Source organism: Pongo abelii, chromosome 13 (assembly GCF_028885655.2).
Source record: "Pongo abelii isolate AG06213 chromosome 13, NHGRI_mPonAbe1-v2.0_pri, whole genome shotgun sequence".
In the NCBI taxonomy this organism is placed as follows: domain Eukaryota; kingdom Metazoa; phylum Chordata; class Mammalia; order Primates; family Hominidae; genus Pongo; species Pongo abelii.
The window spans coordinates 104,240,765-104,259,779 of record NC_071998.2 but is presented as its reverse complement, the minus strand read 5'-3'; the positions used below and the strand labels follow the sequence as shown (position 1 = coordinate 104,259,779).

The following is a 19,015-nucleotide window of genomic DNA, read 5'->3' as shown; positions in this document are numbered from 1 at the left end:
AAGCCATGAAGGCAGAGCTCATGTTCCAGAGGTGAAGTCTTTAGTGACCTCCACTAGACAGTTTGAGTTGGATGCCTATCAGGCCTCCTTCCCTCCCCTTTTAGGATGGGTCCATCCCAAGACATGATGGGCAAGCCCTATCCCCAGATACACCTCCCATCAGTCATTTGGTCTCCTAAGTGGTTCTTGAGTACCACATAAATGCTAAGCACTAGATGCTGGGGATACTAGATGCTCACTAGATAGCAGTGAGCAACATATATAAGATGCATGGCCTGTAGGAATCCATGGAGGGGAGCTCCCAGGACTGTATCAAGCACATGGAGGTGATAGGGAGCACCTAAACCTTCTTGGACCAATTATTAACACCATGGACAACATTCTACACATTTGTAATAAAGTATGGCGGTAAGGAAGGCAAAAATATCACTTATCCACAAAGAAATGTCCAAGCACAAAAACATCCCTACAGACATTGTGTTTGTGTTCAAGACAAGCTCACACACCCTTTGGCCAAGATGGCACTGTTATATTATGTGGAGTCCTTTCCAGTCACAGCAAATAGGAAAACTAGGTCAGTGTGTGTGAGTTTATGTATGTGTGTGGTTTTGTGTGTGTGTTTGGCAGGAGAGAGAACGCCATAATTAGTGACTGTGAAAATATTCCCATATTTTCCACAGGCTGGGTCAATCTTTCTCCTCCTCACTGGTTTTCTTCCTTCCTAGGCACTCAAATCCCAATATCTTCCTATTTGCCTGCAGGCACTGTGCAGGTGCCCTGTGAACCATCTCATTATTGAAGATTATGTGATTTCCTTGCCTTTTGTCATCAAGCCAGGTGCCACGGTGAGTCCCTATAGGGAGGGGCTTCCCTTTTCCAAGATGTTGAGTTCCAAGTTTGTTTTAAGATAGATGAACCCCAGACATACAGAAGATCCTTAAGGAGCACATAACTTGTTCCTTGGCCTTGCTACCACCACTGATGACCTACCTTAGCAATAACCCCCAAAACCTGTCCCCTTGAAGCTCACCCATCTCTGTGGCCACTGGACAGTGGCTACCTTTTCTAGCTTTCACAAAACACCATTTTCTGGAGAATAATCTTATGCTTGAACACTTTCAGAGTTGAGCTGTTTTGTGGTGGATGAGCGATTGGGCAAGGTGGCCCAGCCATAGGCTGATTTTCATGTCCCTGGGTGGGAATCCAGCTAGCTTCCAGTGGCTGGAGAATGAGTTCAGTGTACTTGAAAATACATGGACACTTTTTGGGGGGAGTGTGTTGGTTTTGTCTTTCCCAAGCCCAGTAATAATAAGTTCTTTCACTCTCAGCTTTGCTAAGACCTTACCCTTCCTCTTCCCTCTGGCCTCTTCCTCTGCCCACTTCCTAATCCACAAATAGAGCCAAGACTTCTCATTCCCTGATACTCCAGAATCTGTCACAAAGGGAGAGGCAAGGGGAGTTGGTAGTCAACTGCATATTTTCATTAAGGCTAAGTTAAGAATTGGGAAGCATCTCCCCAGACTCAATCAGGAAAGGGATGGGATCTTGGGTGCAAGAGGTAGTTCTTCTTCACCAATGTATTTAGGGTCATGAGGATTGTTCCTTATCCCCTGAGCTCAGGGCCTCAAGCCTCCCAAACTCCAGTTCCACGTTGAGATGTGTGAAGTTTCTTATCCCTTGCCCTGCCTGAGGGCTGAGTAGGACACTTGTGGCCCTGTGGTGCCTATGCACCCCCACGAATAACACCATATGTCTGCATACAGTTCAGTATGATGAAGGAGCAGAGAGCATAAGTCTAGATTGTGAGGGTTGTTCTTTAATAGATTTTATTCTCATTATTTAAGCCTCTAAACACTTGTCCAGTTGGGTTTTGTGTTCATTAGATAGGAGGTATTCATTGAACAAATGATAGAACCTGGGAGAGAGGGAGGTGTGCGATGCCACTGTCAAAACCCCTCCCTAACCCAAGAAGTCAAGTCATCAGTAAGAGCTGGACTTGACTTCTTTTCTCTAAGCCCAGTCTTAAGATACTCCCAACTTCCTCCAAACATGGCAAAGACAGAAGAAACCACTTTCCTTTAAGGAGAAACAGCTATATATGGTAAGAATGACTACCACTGTAAATGAGAAACAGAGACAAGACTCTTCAGAGGAACTATAATGTGAGCAGCAATACGTTTTCTCTAATTGGGCAGAAATATTTCTTGAGGGAAATGTTGCTGGGAGGAGGGAATAGAGGACAACTCTCTGGCTGACTTGAGGAAACAAACCTTATAAACAGAGCCTGAGGAGGCATGGGGATGGCCTGATGTCCCTTGGATCCCTGGTCCAGGCTGCCAGGGCCTGCCCAGAGATACAGGCTGCTCAGAGAAGATGGAAGTGGATTTCCTCAAATTGCTCATCATGAAACCACACCACATTCTTTGGTTTTCCAAGCTATCTGGGACCTGCCTATTATTGAGATCATGCAGACTCTTATAATCTACGTGAAGCCTGCAGGATGCAGATGTCAGCTCTTTCCTTCTTCAGGAAATAGGGAGCCTTTCAGTCACAGGACTATCTAACTCTGAGTTCTGCCTGAGCCCTGAGTTCCTCAGTGAGTGGACATCTTTCCCTTGCATTAATTACACTTCTCAGCCCTATTGTTTTCTTTAGGCTCTGGCCAAATAACTGACTTGCTCTTTGAGTTTCAGCATCCTTTTGTCCACAGAGGCAGCCCTGATTTCTGGTGGGCTTGGGCTTTGTAAAAAAAGGCTGGCATGCTCCTGGCCAGCCTTTTCTTTTCTTCTCTGTTTAATTGGATAAAAGCACTGAAACAAATGCCTCATGTTTTTTTAAGATATACTTTGGTGGAGTCCATAGCAAGAACTGGGCATCTTGTACCCGGAGTCTCTGCCAATCACCTCTCCTGTGCTGGGTGACTCTTCTCCATAGGGTGAATGGGCTCCAATCCTGCAACCCCTAATTTATCCCCCTCTGCTATGAGTATCCTAAGGTCTCTTTCTCTTGATTTGTTGATAATATCTTGTCCAGGATCACCTCTTCTCTCTGACCTGCTTGAGGGCTTCTTCTAAGAAGCTTCATGGGCACAGCTATAAAGTCAGCCTTTGAATCATACATGGGTTGATGAGAAACAAAACTTAGACTGGGGAAGGGGTTGGGAGTGGGGATTGTTAAACAGTGTTTTGTATCTGAAGACTTCAAAAAGTGTATCCCAAGCCACATAATTTGGGCTTCCAAAAACTTTTGAGGACATAGATAAAAAAGGAAAAGTCTTGAGACTAGTTCTGATAATATTCCAGTCACAAGACTGTCAAATGTCTGGTTCTGACTTCCTAGGATGAAGTTCCCTGGATTGGGCGGTGTAGGGTGTGCAGCAGTCCATGAAGGACACATCCCCCCAGAATTGATCTTCCCATATTCTTGCCCAACTGTATGTTCTAGATGTTTTCAGTCTTTCTGGTTTAGATTTTTCCCTTGGGCCTCTTGATAACCCATTCTTTGAGTACTCTTTGAGTACCTTACCAAGCCACATTTTGTCCCTTCCCAGAGGACCCTTCATTGAATAGATTTCTAAACCCCTCATTAGGTTACATTTAGGGCCCCTCATGGACCAATGGAGGAGGCCTTTGTCCAAGACCTTGCTTAGCTGGGAGTTGTAACAAAAAGCCTCGTTACTGTAGGAAAACAAAACAATGAATTAATGGAACCCATGGGCAAGTCAACTTGGTGAGAACTTGAGATCTTGGGAGAGTGTGGGGTCAGGTGAGGTGGTGAGGTCCAAAGACAAAGGCAGGTACTGGTTGCAAAATAGGATCCCAAGTGTGTTCTGAATATAGAAGGATCTGAGTGTGTTCTGTGAGTAGAAGGCAAAGGGGGTGGCAAAATATGGTCCATGAACAATCTTGAATCCAGTATCACACAGTGCTGTGATTGAAGAAAGGCACCCGGTGGTGATAATGAAAAAGAAGGAAAGTGAGGGGATATTTCAATCCAGTCTGAGGTCAGAGGTATGTAAGCAAGAATGAATGGTGACTCAACTGAGCCTGTGGGGAGAGAGAGGGAGAGAGAGAGAGAGAGAGAGAGAGAGAGACAGACAGACAGAAAAAAATCTTCCCTCAGCTCCTGGCACTAAACAATATGTGTGTTATGGTCTGAATGTGTGAGTCTCCCAAAATTCATAGGTTGAAATCATAACCCCCAAGGTGATGGTATTATTAAGAGGTGGTGCCTTTGTGGGGTGATTAGGTCATGAAGGTGGAACCCTCATAAGTGAGATTAGTGCCCTTATAAAAGAGACCACCGAGAGCTAGCTAGCTGCTTCCACCATGAGGTTACAGTGAGAAGATACACCCTCATTAGACACTGACTCCACCTGGATCTTGGGCTGTGCAGTCTCCAAAACTATGAGAAATAAATTTCCGTGGTTTAGAAGCCATACAGCTTGTGGTACTTTTATAGTCCATTGTCAAATGGACTCAGACAGTACATTTTCATGGTTGCTCTATCTTGCTCCTTAGAGCATGGATTTTGATGTAACTGCTCTATATATCTACCCTCAAAAGGAAGCACATGCAGGTGCCTATAGGATACAAGATGCAAAAAGTGTGTCCTGGAGGAGAATGGGGACAGTCTTGACTGGCAGGCTTAGCGATGTCCCATTTTCCCATGTTGACAGCTGTTGTGGGACCTCAAGTTCTTGCCTTTTTGGTTAAAAAGAATTTAAACAAGAGACACACAGTGAAGTAAATGCAGTATACAGTAGTTTATTGCAAAAGAAAAAGAATATTTTGAGAGTTAAGTGCAGAATAGACAGTACACCCTGAGGGAGACAGGATTCAGGGTGGGCTATTTGTAAGAATGAGACAGTAAAGACTGCACTGGGGCAACTCCCTTTATGGGAGTTGGACATGATTATTCATAAAGGGTTGGGAAAAGTTGTTACTAGTAAGCATATTCTGGGTGGTGTTCTGGGTGCACAGATGCAGTAGCAGTACATATTTGTTCATAGATTGCATATCTCATTAGCATCTTAAATCTCCACCCAGGGGTGTGTTTTTTACTTTTATAATGAGCAAAGAGTCAGTTTGAGGACAGGTGAAATCAAAATGCACATACTCTCTACAGGAGAAATTCCCTACTAGAGATAGCTTTGCTTGAATGAGCTGGACTACAATGCGAATGCTGAGGTTTATTGTGTTGACTGTACCATCATGGCTGCCATGTCCTGAGGACATTGCTACTTCCTTGGCTGCCTATCCTGCCTCACCCACATCTCTGAATTTGCTACTCTCCTTTTATCACTTATCCCACCGCTTCCTTTCACATTTCATTCCTATGGTTCTGTTGTCAGGTCAACACCATGCTGCACAGGGGACCTAGAATTCTATGAGGCAAGCAAGGAAGAGGGATACCTAGAATAACAGAAGAGATTAATCACCCTTTTCAAAGAGAAAGTTGGTCTGGTACCACCTTAGAGACTTTCTGGTGAGCTCTCTGTGCTGGAATATTAGGAGCCCAGGTAACGTCAACCGAATGTAGGAGCAAAGGAAATCTGTTGGAAGCTGAGTCAAATGCTTTATTGGGAATAGACTACTTCAATAGTTACCCTGAGCACCAGGGATTACTTATGCTAGGTCAAAGGGTTAATGTCAATACTAGTAGGGCTTATGTGTGTACCATGCTTTGTCATTTGCAAGCCCTGCCATGCACATTGTTCCAGGGCATCATCACAACAACCCTATGATGCTGGTAAACCAGGGGCTCTTTCAAATGAGGAGTCTGAAATTTAGGGAGGTTGAAACTTGACTAAAGTCAAGACCTCAAATTTTTGCCTGCCAAACAACCAATGCTTCTTCTATTACATCTCACCACATCATCTAGCAGTGAAGACCCATTGCCCTGCACCATCATTGTATAATTCACATAAAGGGGCAGAACAAAGATTAGGACAGGTGTTCCAGGTTCTGACTTCCTTCCTTTGAGCCTCTCCTTAAAGAGCTCTGTTTTCTGAGGACCGAGTCTAAAAACTGAGGCCCTCAGCCATTGTGGACCTGAAATTTCTTGGAAAGGAAAAATTAAGTCTTGGGTTGACTAGCAAAACCTGACCTTTTCAAGCTCTAGCTCTAATGTCTTCTTGTCACTGAGTTGCTGCTGAAAGACAAAAGTATGAGAGTTTGGGACCCATTTCTCACTCTCATTCTAATCAAGCAGTAGATATTCATTATTAATGAAATATATCACTATGTTAATTTAATTGATATAGGTATTGTTTCCAGGATATTCATTTAAAAAACACTTTATTTTATAAAGCAGTTTTAGGCACATAGAAAAATTGAGCAGAAAGCACAGAGAGTTCCAATATTCCCCCCTCCCCTCACCATACAGCCTTTGCACTGTCAACATCCCTCACCAGGGTGGTACATTTGTTGCAGTCGGAGAATCTGAATTGACACATCATTATCACCTAGAGCCCATAGTTTACATTAGGGTTCACTCTTGGTGTTGTAAATTCCCTGAATTCTGACAAATATAAAATAACATGTATCCACCATTATAGTATCATACAGAATAGGTTCGCTGCCCTAAAAATGCCCTGTGCTCTGCCTATTCATCACTTCCTCCCCTTAACCCATGGCAACCACTGATCTTTTTGGTTGTTTTGTTTTGTTAGAGACCGGGTCTCACTCTGTTGCCCTGGCTTGAGTTCAGTGGCATAATAATAGCTCACTGCAGCCTCAAACTCCTGGGCTCAAGTGATCCTTCCACCTCAACCTTCCGAGCAGCTAGGACGACAGGTGCACACAACCACATCTGCTAATTTTAAAAAACTTTTTGGAGAGATGAGAGTCTCACTATGCTGCCCAAGCTTGTAGTGAACTCCTGGCCTCAAGCAATCTTCCCAAGCCAGCCTCCCCAAGTGCTGGGATTACAAGTGTGAGCCACCACGCCTGACCAAAACCACTGATCTTTTACCGTCTCCATAGTTCTGTCTTTTCCAGAGTGCCATATAGTTAGAATCACACGGTACGCAGCAGTTTCAGGTGGTTTTTTTTCACTTGGTAATAAGTATTTAAAGTTCTTTCACGTACTATTTGTTTTATTTTTAATTGACAAAAATTGTATGTATTTATGGGGTCCAAAGTGATATTTTGATACATGTATACATTGTGGAATGATCAAATCAGAGTAATTCGTATGTCTGTCACCTTAAATATTTATCATTTATTTGTGATGAGAACATTTAAATCCCTCCCCCTTTCTTTTTTTAAGAGATAGGATCTCAAACCCCTGGCCTCAAGCAATCTCTTTCCTCAGCCTCCTGAGTAGCTGGGATTACAGGCATGAGCCATCATCCCAAACTTTAAAATCCCATCTTTTAGCTAGTTTGAAATATATAATACATTATTACAAACTATAATTACCTTGCTGTACAAAAGAACACCAGAATTTATGCCTCCTAACTGCAATTTTGTACCTACTGACCAACATCTCCCCTTTCTCCATGCAACCACCTCCCACCAGCCATTAGTAACCACCTTTCTACTTCTATGAGTTCAGCTTTTGTAGATTCTACATGTAAATGAAGTCATGTATTTGTCTCTGTGCCTGGCTTATGTTACTTAAAATAATGTCTTTTAGGTTCATCCATGTTGCTGCAAATGACAGAATTTCCTGTTGTGTTTTTTTAAGGGCTTAATGGTTTTCCATTGTGTACATACACCACTTTTTTTTTTGAGACACAGTCTTGCTCTGTTGTCCAGGCTAAAGTGCAGTGGCATGACCATGGCTCACTGCAGCCTCAATCTCCCACGCTCAAGCAATCCTCCTGCCTCAGCTCCCACAGTAGCTGGGACTACTGGGACTACAGGCATCTGCCACCACACACAGCTATTTTTTTTTTTGTATTTTTTGTAGAGACTGGGTTTCCTGTGTTGCCCAGGTTGGTCTTGAACCCCTGGGCTCAAGCAATCCACCCACCTTGGCCTCTAAAAGTGTTGAGATTACAGGTATGAGCCACCACACCCAGCCTGACTCCTGAACGCTTGACCAAAACCTCCAAGGGTGTAAAATATCTAGTCTTTCTGCTTTCAGCAGGCTCTCCTAAATCAATTCCTAAATATCATTCAGTCATCCAAACTGCTTAAAGAATATCCTCACACTTTCAAGTTATTAGTCTGAAAAGAAATCTCACACTGATGAAGAAACAAAGTAAATATAATTAATATAGAGAATCAATTAATTAAAAAATCATTCATTTCAACTTGCAAGAGGGATGACTACACGTGTTGGTGGTAATCAAATTTGCAGCCTATTTCCCCCCAAATGCACCCTTCCTTGAAGTATATAAAGTTTTTACAATAGAATCTCATATACTCTAACCTAAAGTTGGAGGTTGTCCCCCTAGCTAGTGATGAACACGTGGTAAACTTTGGAGAAAGGGTCGGAAGGCGAATGTCCCACTGCGTGTCTTGGAATAGTTGCTTCATTCTTATGAAGAGAGATGTGATAGAAACCATGAGAGCACTGCACAAAGCAGCTGAAGCTGATGGGTGACATTCAGGTAGACAGCTTGGGGTCAACAGAGCAACCAGTGAATCTACAATATTGAAGGGCAAGCTGGAAAGAACCTCAGATATAGATCAAAATATCCAGGTGGTAAATCAATACACATGAACTGCAGATCAGCCCTATTAATGTTGTATTTTCTTTTAGTGTGTTTCTTTCTTTCATTCTCATGTTTGTTGGAAATGTAATATTTTTCCCAGATTCATTAAAGAAAACTATATATATAGTTATATATATATGAATTATATCTTCATTGGGAATTAAGTCAAACTAATTAATATTTATCACCGCACATGCTTCTAATCCTGTGCTGAGAATTCTGAAATCTGCTCTCATAGCCATCTTCAAGTGTACAATTCATATGTATAAACTATATTCACATTGCCATGCCATGAATATCCAGAAAACTCTAAAGTTAACTTTCTGATAAATTGTACCCATTTGACCAACGTCTCCCTATGCCCATCTTGCCCCTGCCCTAGGCCATGAAGCCCAACTATCCACTCTCAACATCTATAATTTTCACCTTTGTTGATCTCACAAGTGAGATCACACAATATCAACATTACAGGCCTGGATTACCCACTAGACATGAAAACTTCAGCTTTATTCATGAAGTCAAAAATGACAGAATTTCCACTAAAAATGTGAATAGTATTCCTTTTTATGTCTCCACTGATGCCTAGGAAGATTTTGTACCTTACAAAAAGAAAAAACCTACAACCAACATAATCTCGTAGATATTTACTGTGTACATGGATTTCCTTAGGCTGTATGCTCAGACTGGGAATGCTTAGATCCCAGTTCCACTAATTATTAATTAAACGACTTCCACATTGCTCCTTACCACCACTGGCCTAATGGACTATCTCAGCAAAATTGCACCAAGATGCCCTTTTCTCCCCATATTAGACAATAACTATCTTCTGGGCATATCAGAAAACAAGCTGAACAACAAACCCTATACAAAGGCCACACTACAATCCATGCTGACTCCAGTGCGGAGGGTGCTTGAGATGTATATAAAAGACTTAAGGCCATGAATGAATCCAATGACACTGGCCTTCCACACATTAAAATTTCTTTTCAGCTTTTCCCTTTTGGGCACAGCTCTTTGTAAATATTTTCTATGGCTTGCCAAAAACAGGGAGCGACCCAAACATCTGAAGCTCCTTTCCCAAACTTCGTGAGTTTCTACCCCATTCGTGCCTACACTTGAGCTCTTTCTTTGACTCACGGGCTCACAGAGCAAAGAAGAAGGCTGTGGAGATACACACATGAACCAATCGGCAGCCTGATAGGTCAAGCATGAATGACAATAAATAGGATACACATTTACCGTGTGTGACGTCCTCATTAGGGAATTCACTAGAATCGGCCGAATTCACACACTTATCGCCCCACAGGCGTCCCCTGTCCCTGTCGGGAGAATTTTCAGCTCTACTCCCGTGGGTGTATTCAAGAGAACCTTACATTCTGCTCCACCGTACTCACGTTGCCCTGCCATGGATATCCAGGAAGCACTCCACCTGTCTCTCGGAAACTTTGTGCCCTTTGACCCACGTCTCGCATTGGCATCGTTTCCCCGCCCCTACACCTGCCCCTACCCCGGCCCCAGGCCCAGACACCCACCTTTCTCCTCTCTACTTTCGTGATCCTCACCGCTTCCCATCCCACATCCCAAGGAGATCATGCAATACGGGTCGGATGGGCCTGGCTGATTTCACTGGGTACCATGACTTTTGGGTCCATGCATGACGTCTCAGATGACAGGCTTTCCTTTCCTTTCCCTGACGTGTTTCTTCTGCGAACCCTACTCCTTTGTCCTTCTCTAGTCATCTGCTGATGGGTACTTAGGTCGATTCCACGTCTTGGTTACAGGCAGCGTGCCGACAACCAACGCGGCAGGACACACATTGGCTCCACACCCCGATTTTGTGTCCTTAGGCGATACGTCCAGAAGTGGGATGGCTGGATCCCAGTTCCAGCGGCGATTTCTTGAGCAACCCCCGTATCACTCTCTGCCACCCCTTGACCAGCCCTTACTGTGCTGGCGCCTCCCACACCCAGCTGGCCACGCAGCCCTGTCCTCAGGCCTCACTCCTCTCTGCGCCAGGTCCAAGGTGGAGAGAGAGCGAGCCCTAGATGTCCATGAAAGCCGTCAGGGCGAGACCGGATCCCGTGGCACCGGCCCTGCGGACATCCCATTTGCTTTCGCCTGCTTCCTTTCTGGCGGACTTCTCCGCGCGCACGGTTTCTAAGACTCGCCCGGGACAGCCTGCGCCTGGCACGTCTGACTCTCCCTGTCTTCTCTTACCGAGTTGCTCCTCCCCACACCCCGCCGGGTCCCGCCTAGAGTTGTGCCCCTTCCTTCATTCGCGTGCTCACCGAGCGAGCGAGCGAGCGAGGCGGAGGGCTGCGGCGACACACACACGATGATCCCATCCGCAGCCCGCTGGGATGGATGGTCCTGATCTCGGAGCAACACCCGTCGGGTACAGAAAGGGGAGGAGAAAATCAGACCGTGAGGCCTAGGAGGAACGAACTCAAACCTGGCTGGTCGTGGGCAAAATGTGGCCCTCCGGCCCACTCTCCTCTGCTGCCTCTTTCTCCATAGAAAAATCTAATTTGGGACGAAAGCACACCCTGTCCTTTCCTAACGTCCGTAGATGGATTCCTGCCGCCCTGGCAGAAAGGAGTTTTTCCTCCGCAGACTGCAGGAGCAAGGGAACCTGCGGGACGCGGTCTCCCTTCACTCGAAATTTGCCCGACTCTCGGCATAGTGTGCACACACCCAAACACACGCGCGCGGGCACGCACGCTCACGCACCCACGCAGGTGCACACCAGGAAGTGGAGAAATCGCCCAACGCACAGGTAGAGAGGACTTCGAAATGGGCAACGAAGTAGGGCACTTTCTTTGAAATTACCGTGAAGCCCACAGCTACCTTTGTCTCTGTTCCGCCACTCCGCAAAATTGCTCATCACTTGCTGGAGAGAGCGTGGCAGGGACCCAGGGAGAAAGCAGAACTCCTCCAACCCGCCTAACCTAATCAAGGTAGCCTGCCACTGTGGGCGTGTCCGCAGCCAATCCTCCTGGGCCCACCCAGCAGGGGGTCCTGGCTCCCTATAAAAGCCCGCGGGCTGCGCCCAACCCGCCATTTCCCCGCTTGCGCTGCTCAGGCTGCCAGAGGGTAGAGCCTCCTCGCCGGGAACACAGAGCTCTTTCCTGGATGGGGAACCTGCCCTTTGAAGAGAAGGGAGAAGACAGACCTCCCTGTGGAAAGCAGGGGAAGATGGAGACCCGCGAGAACCGGGAGGGCTGTGAGAGAGGACGAGGTGAGTGAGGGTCGAGTGTCTTGTCTGCGCGGATTGGTGTGCGGAGGGGGTGGCAGGGGGCCAGGGGGGCAGGAGAGTTAGAGCTGGGGTGACAAAGGCAGCGGCCCCCGCCCCGCGGGCCCTGATGCGGCAGGTGGTGGGGAAACGTAAGGTCAAAGAAAGGCAGACTTTTTGTGCGGTGGGTGGCTCCGCCAGCCGGGCCACCCTCTGGGTGCGCCCGCGCAGGAGGGTTTGCTGGAGGGTGCTAGGCAGCTGGGGAAGAGCCAGAGTCAGGAGACAGGAAGGGACCTGCGGTGTGGGGACTGCAGGTCTTGGGCAGCTGCAGAAAGAGGAGGGGGTGGGGGGCACCTGGGAGCAGAGCCATTCCCGCCTTGAAGTCACTCTGGGAGCTTGGCCCTTGCAACCCTCCCGCAGCCGTCTACGGACGGGGTCATGGCCCACTCACTGTCGACCTCCTCTTCCCCCGCAGCTTTCAGCGGGCACAGCCGGGAGGCCTCTGCGTCCAGGCACAAACGGTGGAGAAGCCCGGATGGCTCCCCTCGCAGTCCCGGCAGAGAAACCGGAAACCGAGGGCGGAAGGTCAAGCCACGACCAGCCCCAGCCCCAGCCGGAGAGAGAGGCCACGACAAGCCCGAGTCCAGCAGAGCGCGACGGCCCCACGAGCGCAGAGGAGGCAGGTTTAGGGGCTGGGAGCTTGGAGGGGTGGGGAGGAGGGCGCAGGGCCCCGGGAAGGGGAGCGGGGAGTGGGGGGCCCCGAGGGGGCCGAGGAAGCCCTCAGTGCGCCAGGAAGCCGGGCCCCCGGTGGCCCCAGATGAGACGTGCTTCAAGTTTGAAAGGGCGGAGAGGAAGGCACCCTGGACGGGGCCCCGGAGTCCCCAGGATGCAGGAAGGGGCCAAGAGGATGGGGCGCGGAGGCCAGCTGCGGAGGGGTGGGGGATGGAGGGCAGGGGGAGGCGGGGTCGGGAGGGGCTTTGGGACCTTGGAAATGGGTCCCCTAGCGCTGCGCGCAGTCCCTCTGACACCTCCCGCTCTGTGTCCCGCGCAGGTTCTGTTCCCAGCCCGAGGCGCCTGGAGGAGCCAAAGCACCGGCCTAGATCGCCAGGGACGACGAGCGGCCCGCAACGCCGCGTTGACCTCCGGGAGGAGCGACCCACTTCCCCAAAGCGCCGCCGACGCCACTCCCCAGAAGCCTGGCTCTCCCTCCCGTGCCCGCTCTCGCGAGTCGTCAACCACCTGGGCGGGCTGGAGGTGGCCCTGGGCGAGCTTCGGGCCCCGGGGGGCGCCTTCCTCCCGGGGCCCGCCGGCGGCACGCAGCCCAGCGCCTCGCAGCGCGCCTGGCTCACCTGGCAGCTGGCGCACGCCGGGGCCGCCCTGCACTGGGCGCTGGCCACGCTCGACCACCTGCTGGCTGCGGGGCCCTGGCCCGCGGGCCCGCCGCCCTTTGCGCCCGCGGGCCCGCCGCCCTTTGCGCCCGCTCCTGGGCGGCCTTAGGTGCGCACGGGAGCCAGCACCCTCGCCTTGGAAAAGCTCGAACCCTCTGCCCCAGAGACGATCCCGGACTCTGCCCCGCAAACTCTACGGCGCCCTGCAGGACGGCGGCCTCCTGCGCTTGGACGCCGGGAGCTCCCCGGCAGCAGCAGAGCAGAAAGAAGCACGGCTCCGCCCCAGTTCCCCTCCCGGCAGTCTCCCTCCCGCCGGCTCACGGAGATAGATGGCTGCCTAGCTCCGGAAGCCTAGCTCTTGTTCCGGGCATCCTAAGGAAGACACGGTTTTTCCTTCCGGGGGCTCACCACATCTGGGACTTTGACCACTCGGGACCTCTCTCCCATTGAATGTTTGCGCGTTTTCTGGGAAAGTGAAATGCCTAACCTTCTTTTTGCTCTAACTCGCCACTTTGAATCTTCCCTGTTTGTCTCTTTAATCACCTAGCCTTGCTTCTCGTGTAAATAAGGCTCTCTCTAGCTGGGAATGCTGGACAAACTCCAATTGACCCCTTAATTTACAAGACACTGAGGGCTCCTTACACAACCCCCTTCCGCAAGGAGTTGACCTGTGTAAGCAGCTACTCAGCATTTCAAGGGAGCCCAATCAACTGATAAGGTACTGGCACAAACAGTGTATCAAGTTCCCAGGATTTTTCTCAAAGAGATAACAACGTAAAGCCTTGAGTTGGTGTCCGGCATAGCACCTATATCTAAGTGTAATGAAGGATTTAGAGCCCTGCGCCTGGTACAAAGAACGGTTACATTTTGTAACCATTTGTCTTTTAAATTGTTTATCTCTCTGGAACCATTTGCTTCTTTTGATTCCTGCATGTTTTTACTTCTGTAGAATCCCTGCATTTGGGTTTCCCTCCCCTTCCTAAACCAAGCTATAAAAGTTAATCAAGCCCCTTCCTCGGGGCCGAGAGAATTTTGAGCGTTAGCCATCTCTTTGGCCGCCGGCTTAAATAAAGGACTCTTAATTTGTCTCAAAGTGTGGCGTTTTCTCTAACTTCTGTGGGTATAACAAAAGGAAGGGGTGTGGGCTATGGGGTCGGACCTGTGATTGTCCTTCTTTGAGCCGAGAGCGTTGAGAAGCCTACCCGGAGTGACACCCGGATAGAGGCCGAGCCATGTCGATTCGCGGAAGTGGGGGTGGGGGCTTGGGGAGGTACCTCGCCATAGGTGATTTGCAGGGGAAAGTGAAATGCCCCCGCCATGGGTCATTCGCGGTGGAAAGGAAAATGCCTGGTCCGTCAGCTTCTTCGTGTGTCCCAAGAAATGTCCTCAATGTTTCCAACCTCCGCCCCCAGGGTCAGGAAAATATTCCTGAGAGGGTTTGGTGAGCCTCTGGGATCTCTCCACCATTCCGTGTTTGCACCCTCGCCTTTGGCATGGATGAACTGCATCCACGTTTTTGGAAAACAGTCGTCAAGTGTTTAATGACACTTGTGGCTACCTCTTCGAGTGGGGTGTGTGTGTGTGTGTGTGTGTGTGCGCTTGGGCGCGCCTGTGTCTCTGTGTGTGAGTGCGCGCGCGCGCGTTGTTTTCTGTGTGTGTGTGTGTGTGTGTGTGTGTGTGTGTGTGTGTGTGTTCATGCCAGCGTCCTATGCCTTGTAACTGAAACCCGGGAGCTTCTCTCCCTAACCTGTGATGAACACCTGGGCAACTTTGGAGAAGGAGGTGGAAGGGGAATGTCCCACTGGGTGTCTTGGAACGGTGGCTTGTTTCTTGGGAAGAGGGGGGATGGAGAGAATCCACCCGAGCTCTTCAGAAAGGCCCTGCACCGATGGGTGATAGGCAGCATGGGCTCAGGAGAGCAGGGAGAGTTAGGGGAGACACCCACGTGCATGGAATAGTGGAGGGCCATTTGGAGCAAGCCTCAGATGGAGAGCGACGTATCCTGGTGTTCGGTCAATCCTTGTGAACCCGAGAGCGTTCCTACGGACGTTAGACTCTCTTAGAAGTGATCTCTCCTTGAAGTTCTGTCTTGCGATTTAATATTTCCTTCCCCCGCCGGTGCCTTCAAGCATGAATGACAATAAATAGGATACACATTTACCGTGTGTGACGTCTTCATTAGGGAATTCACTAGAATCGGCCGAATTCACACACTTATCGCCCCACAGGCGTCCCCTGTCCCTGTCGGGAGAATTTTCAGCTCTACTCCCGTGGGTGTATTCAAGAGAACCTTACATTCTGCTCCACCGTACTCACGTTGCCCTGCCATGGATATCCAGGAAGCACTCCACCTGTCTCTCGGAAACTTTGTGCCCTTTGACCCACGTCTCGCATTGGCATCGTTTCCCCGCCCCTACACCTGCCCCTACCCCGGCCCCAGGCCCAGACACCCACCTTTCTCCTCTCTACTTTCGTGATCCTCACCGCTTCCCATCCCACATCCCAAGGAGATCATGCAATACGGGTCGGATGGGCCTGGCTGATTTCACTGGGTACCATGACTTTTGGGTCCATGCATGACGTCTCAGATGACAGGCTTTCCTTTCCTTTCCCTGACGTGTTTCTTCTGCGAACCCTACTCCTTTGTCCTTCTCTAGTCATCTGCTGATGGGTACTTAGGTCGATTCCACGTCTTGGTTACATGCAGCGTGCCGACAACCAACGCGGCAGGACACACATTGGCTCCACACCCCGATTTTGTGTGCTTAGGCGATACGTCCAGAAGTGGGATGGCTGGATCCCAGTTCCAGCGGCGATTTCTTGAGCAACCCCCGTATCGCTCTCTGCCACCCCTTGACCAGCCCTTACTGTGCTGGCGCCTCCCACACCCAGCTGGCCACGCAGCCCTGTCCTCAGGCCTCACTCCTCTCTGCGCCAGGTCCAAGGTGGAGAGAGAGCGAGCCCTAGATGTCCATGAGAGCCGTCAGGGCGAGACCGGATCCCATGGCACCGGCCCTGCGGACATCCCATTTGCTTTCTCCTGCTTCCTTTCTGGCGGACTTCTCCGCGCGCACGGTTTCTAAGACTCGCCCGGGACAGCCTGCGCCTGGCACGTCTGACTCTCCCTGTCTTCTCTTACCGAGTTGCTCCTCCCCACACCCCGCCGGGTCCCGCCTAGAGTTGTGCCCCTTCCTTCATTCGCGTGCTCACCGAGCGAGCGAGCGAGCGAGGCGGAGGGCTGCGGCGACACACACACGATGATCCCATCCGCAGCCCGCTGGGATGGATGGTCCTGATCTCGGAGCAACACCCGTCGGGTACAGAAAGGGGAGGAGAAAATCAGACCGTGAGGCCTAGGAGGAACGAACTCAAACCTGGCTGGTCGTGGGCAAAATGTGGCCCTCCGGCCCACTCTCCTCTGCTGCCTCTTTCTCCATAGAAAAATCTAATTTGGGACGAAAGCACACCCTGTCCTTTCCTAACGTCCGTAGATGGATTCCTGCCGCCCTGGCAGAAAGGAGTTTTTCCTCCGCAGACTGCAGGAGCAAGGGAACCTGCGGGACGCGGTCTCCCTTCACTCGAAATTTGCCCGACTCTCGGCATAGTGTGCACACACCCAAACACACGCGCGCGGGCACGCACGCTCACGCACACACGCAGGTGCACACCAGGAAGTGGAGAAATCGCCCAACGCACAGGTAGAGAGGATTTCGAAATGGGCAACAAAGTAGGGCACTTTCTTTGAAATTACCGTGAAGCCCACAGCTACCTTTGTCTCTGTTCCGCCACTCCGCAAAATTGCTCATCACTTGCTGGAGAGAGCGTGGCAGGGACCCAGGGAGAAAGCAGAACTCCTCCAACCCGCCTAACCTAATCAAGGTAGCCTGCCACTGTGGGCGTGTCCGCAGCCAACCCTCCTGGGCCCACCCAGCAGGGGGTCCTGGCTCCCTATAAAAGCCCGCGGGCTGCGCCCAACCCGCCATTTCCCCGCTTGCGCTGCTCAGGCTGCCAGAGGGTAGAGCCTCCTCGCCGGGAACACAGAGCTCTTTCCTGGATGGGGAACCTGCCCTTTGAAGAGAAGGGAGAAGACAGACCTCCCTGTGGAAAGCAGGGGAAGATGGAGACCCGCGAGAACCGGGAGGGCTGTGAGAGAGGACGAGGTGAGTGAGGGTCGAGTGTCTTGTCTGCGCGGATTGGTGTGCGGAGGGGGTGGCAGGGGGCCAGGGGGGCAGGAGAGTTAGAGCTGGGGTGACAAAGGCAGCGGCCCCCGCCCCGCGGGCCCTGATGCGGCAGGTGGTGGGGAAACGTAAGGTCAAAGAAAGGCAGACTTTTTGTGCGGTGGGTGGCTCCGCCAGCCGGGCCACCCTCTGGGTGCGCCCGCGCAGGAGGGTTTGCTGGAGGGTGCTAGGCAGCTGGGGAAGAGCCAGAGTCAGGAGACAGGAAGGGACCTGCGGTGTGGGGACTGCAGGTCTTGGGCAGCTGCAGAAAGAGGAGGGGGTGGGGGACACCTGGGAGCAGAGCCATTCCCGCCTTGAAGTCACTCTGGGAGCTTGGCCCTTGCAACCCTCCCGCAGCCGTCTACGGACGGGGTCATGGCCCACTCACTGTCGACCTCCTCTTCCCCCGCAGCTTTCAGCGGGCACAGCCGGGAGGCCTCTGCGTCCAGGCACAAACGGTGGAGAAGCCCGGATGGCTCCCCTCGCAGTCCCGGCAGAGAAACCGGAAACCGAGGGCGGAAGGTCAAGCCACGACCAGCCCCAGCCCCAGCCGGAGAGAGAGGCCACGACAAGCCCGAGTCCAGCAGAGCGCGACGGCCCCACGAGCGCAGAGGAGGCAGGTTTAGGGGCTGGGAGCTTGGAGGGGTGGGGAGGAGGGCGCAGGGCCCCGGGAAGGGGAGCGGGGAGTGGGGGGCCCCGAGGGGGCCGAGGAAGCCCTCAGTGCGCCAGGAAGCCGGGCCCCCGGTGGCCCCAGATGAGACGTGCTTCAAGTTTGAAAGGGCGGAGAGGAAGGCACCCCGGACGGGGCCCCGGAGTCCCCAGGATGCAGGAAGGGGCCAAGAGGATGGGGCGCGGAGGCCAGCTGCGGAGGGGTGGGGGATGGAGGGCAGGGGGAGGCGGGGTCGGGAGGGGCTTTGGGACCTTGGAAATGGGTCCCCTAGCGCTGCGCGCAGTCCCTCTGACACCTCCCGCTCTGTGTCCCGCGCAGGTTCTGTTCCCAGCCCGAGGCGCCTGGAGGAGCCAAAGCACCGGCCTAGATCGCCAGGGACGACGAGCGGCCCGCAACGCCGCGTTGACCTCCGGGAGGAGCGACCCACTTCCCCAAAGCGCCGCCGACGCCACTCCCCAGAAGCCTGGCTCTCCCTCCCGTGCCCGCTCTCGCGAGTCGTCAACCACCTGGGCGGGCTGGAGGTGGCCCTGGGCGAGCTTCGGGCCCCGGGGGGCGCCTTCCTCCCGGGGCCCGCCGGCGGCACGCAGCCCAGCGCCTCGCAGCGCGCCTGGCTCACCTGGCAGCTGGCGCACGCCGGGGCCGCCCTGCACTGGGCGCTGGCCACGCTCGACCACCTGCTGGCTGCGGGGCCCTGGCCCGCGGGCCCGCCGCCCTTTGCGCCCGCGGGCCCGCCGCCCTTTGCGCCCACTCCTGGGCGGCCTTAGGTGCGCACGGGAGCCAGCACCCTCGCCTTGGAAAAGCTCGAACCCTCTGCCCCAGAGACGATCCCGGACTCTGCCC

At 51.7% G+C, this 19,015-nt stretch overlaps 1 long non-coding RNA gene across 1 annotated transcript; it reads left to right on the top strand.

Annotated features, from left to right (window-relative positions):
* The first annotated feature begins 609 nt into the window (after positions 1-609).
* LOC129047989 (uncharacterized) lies at positions 610-7,605 on the top strand. The gene is made up of 2 exons (XR_008509944.2): positions 610-845; positions 5,354-7,605. It is a non-coding gene; the product is annotated as an uncharacterized LOC129047989 (long non-coding RNA).
* The last annotated feature ends 11,410 nt before the right edge of the window (positions 7,606-19,015 follow it).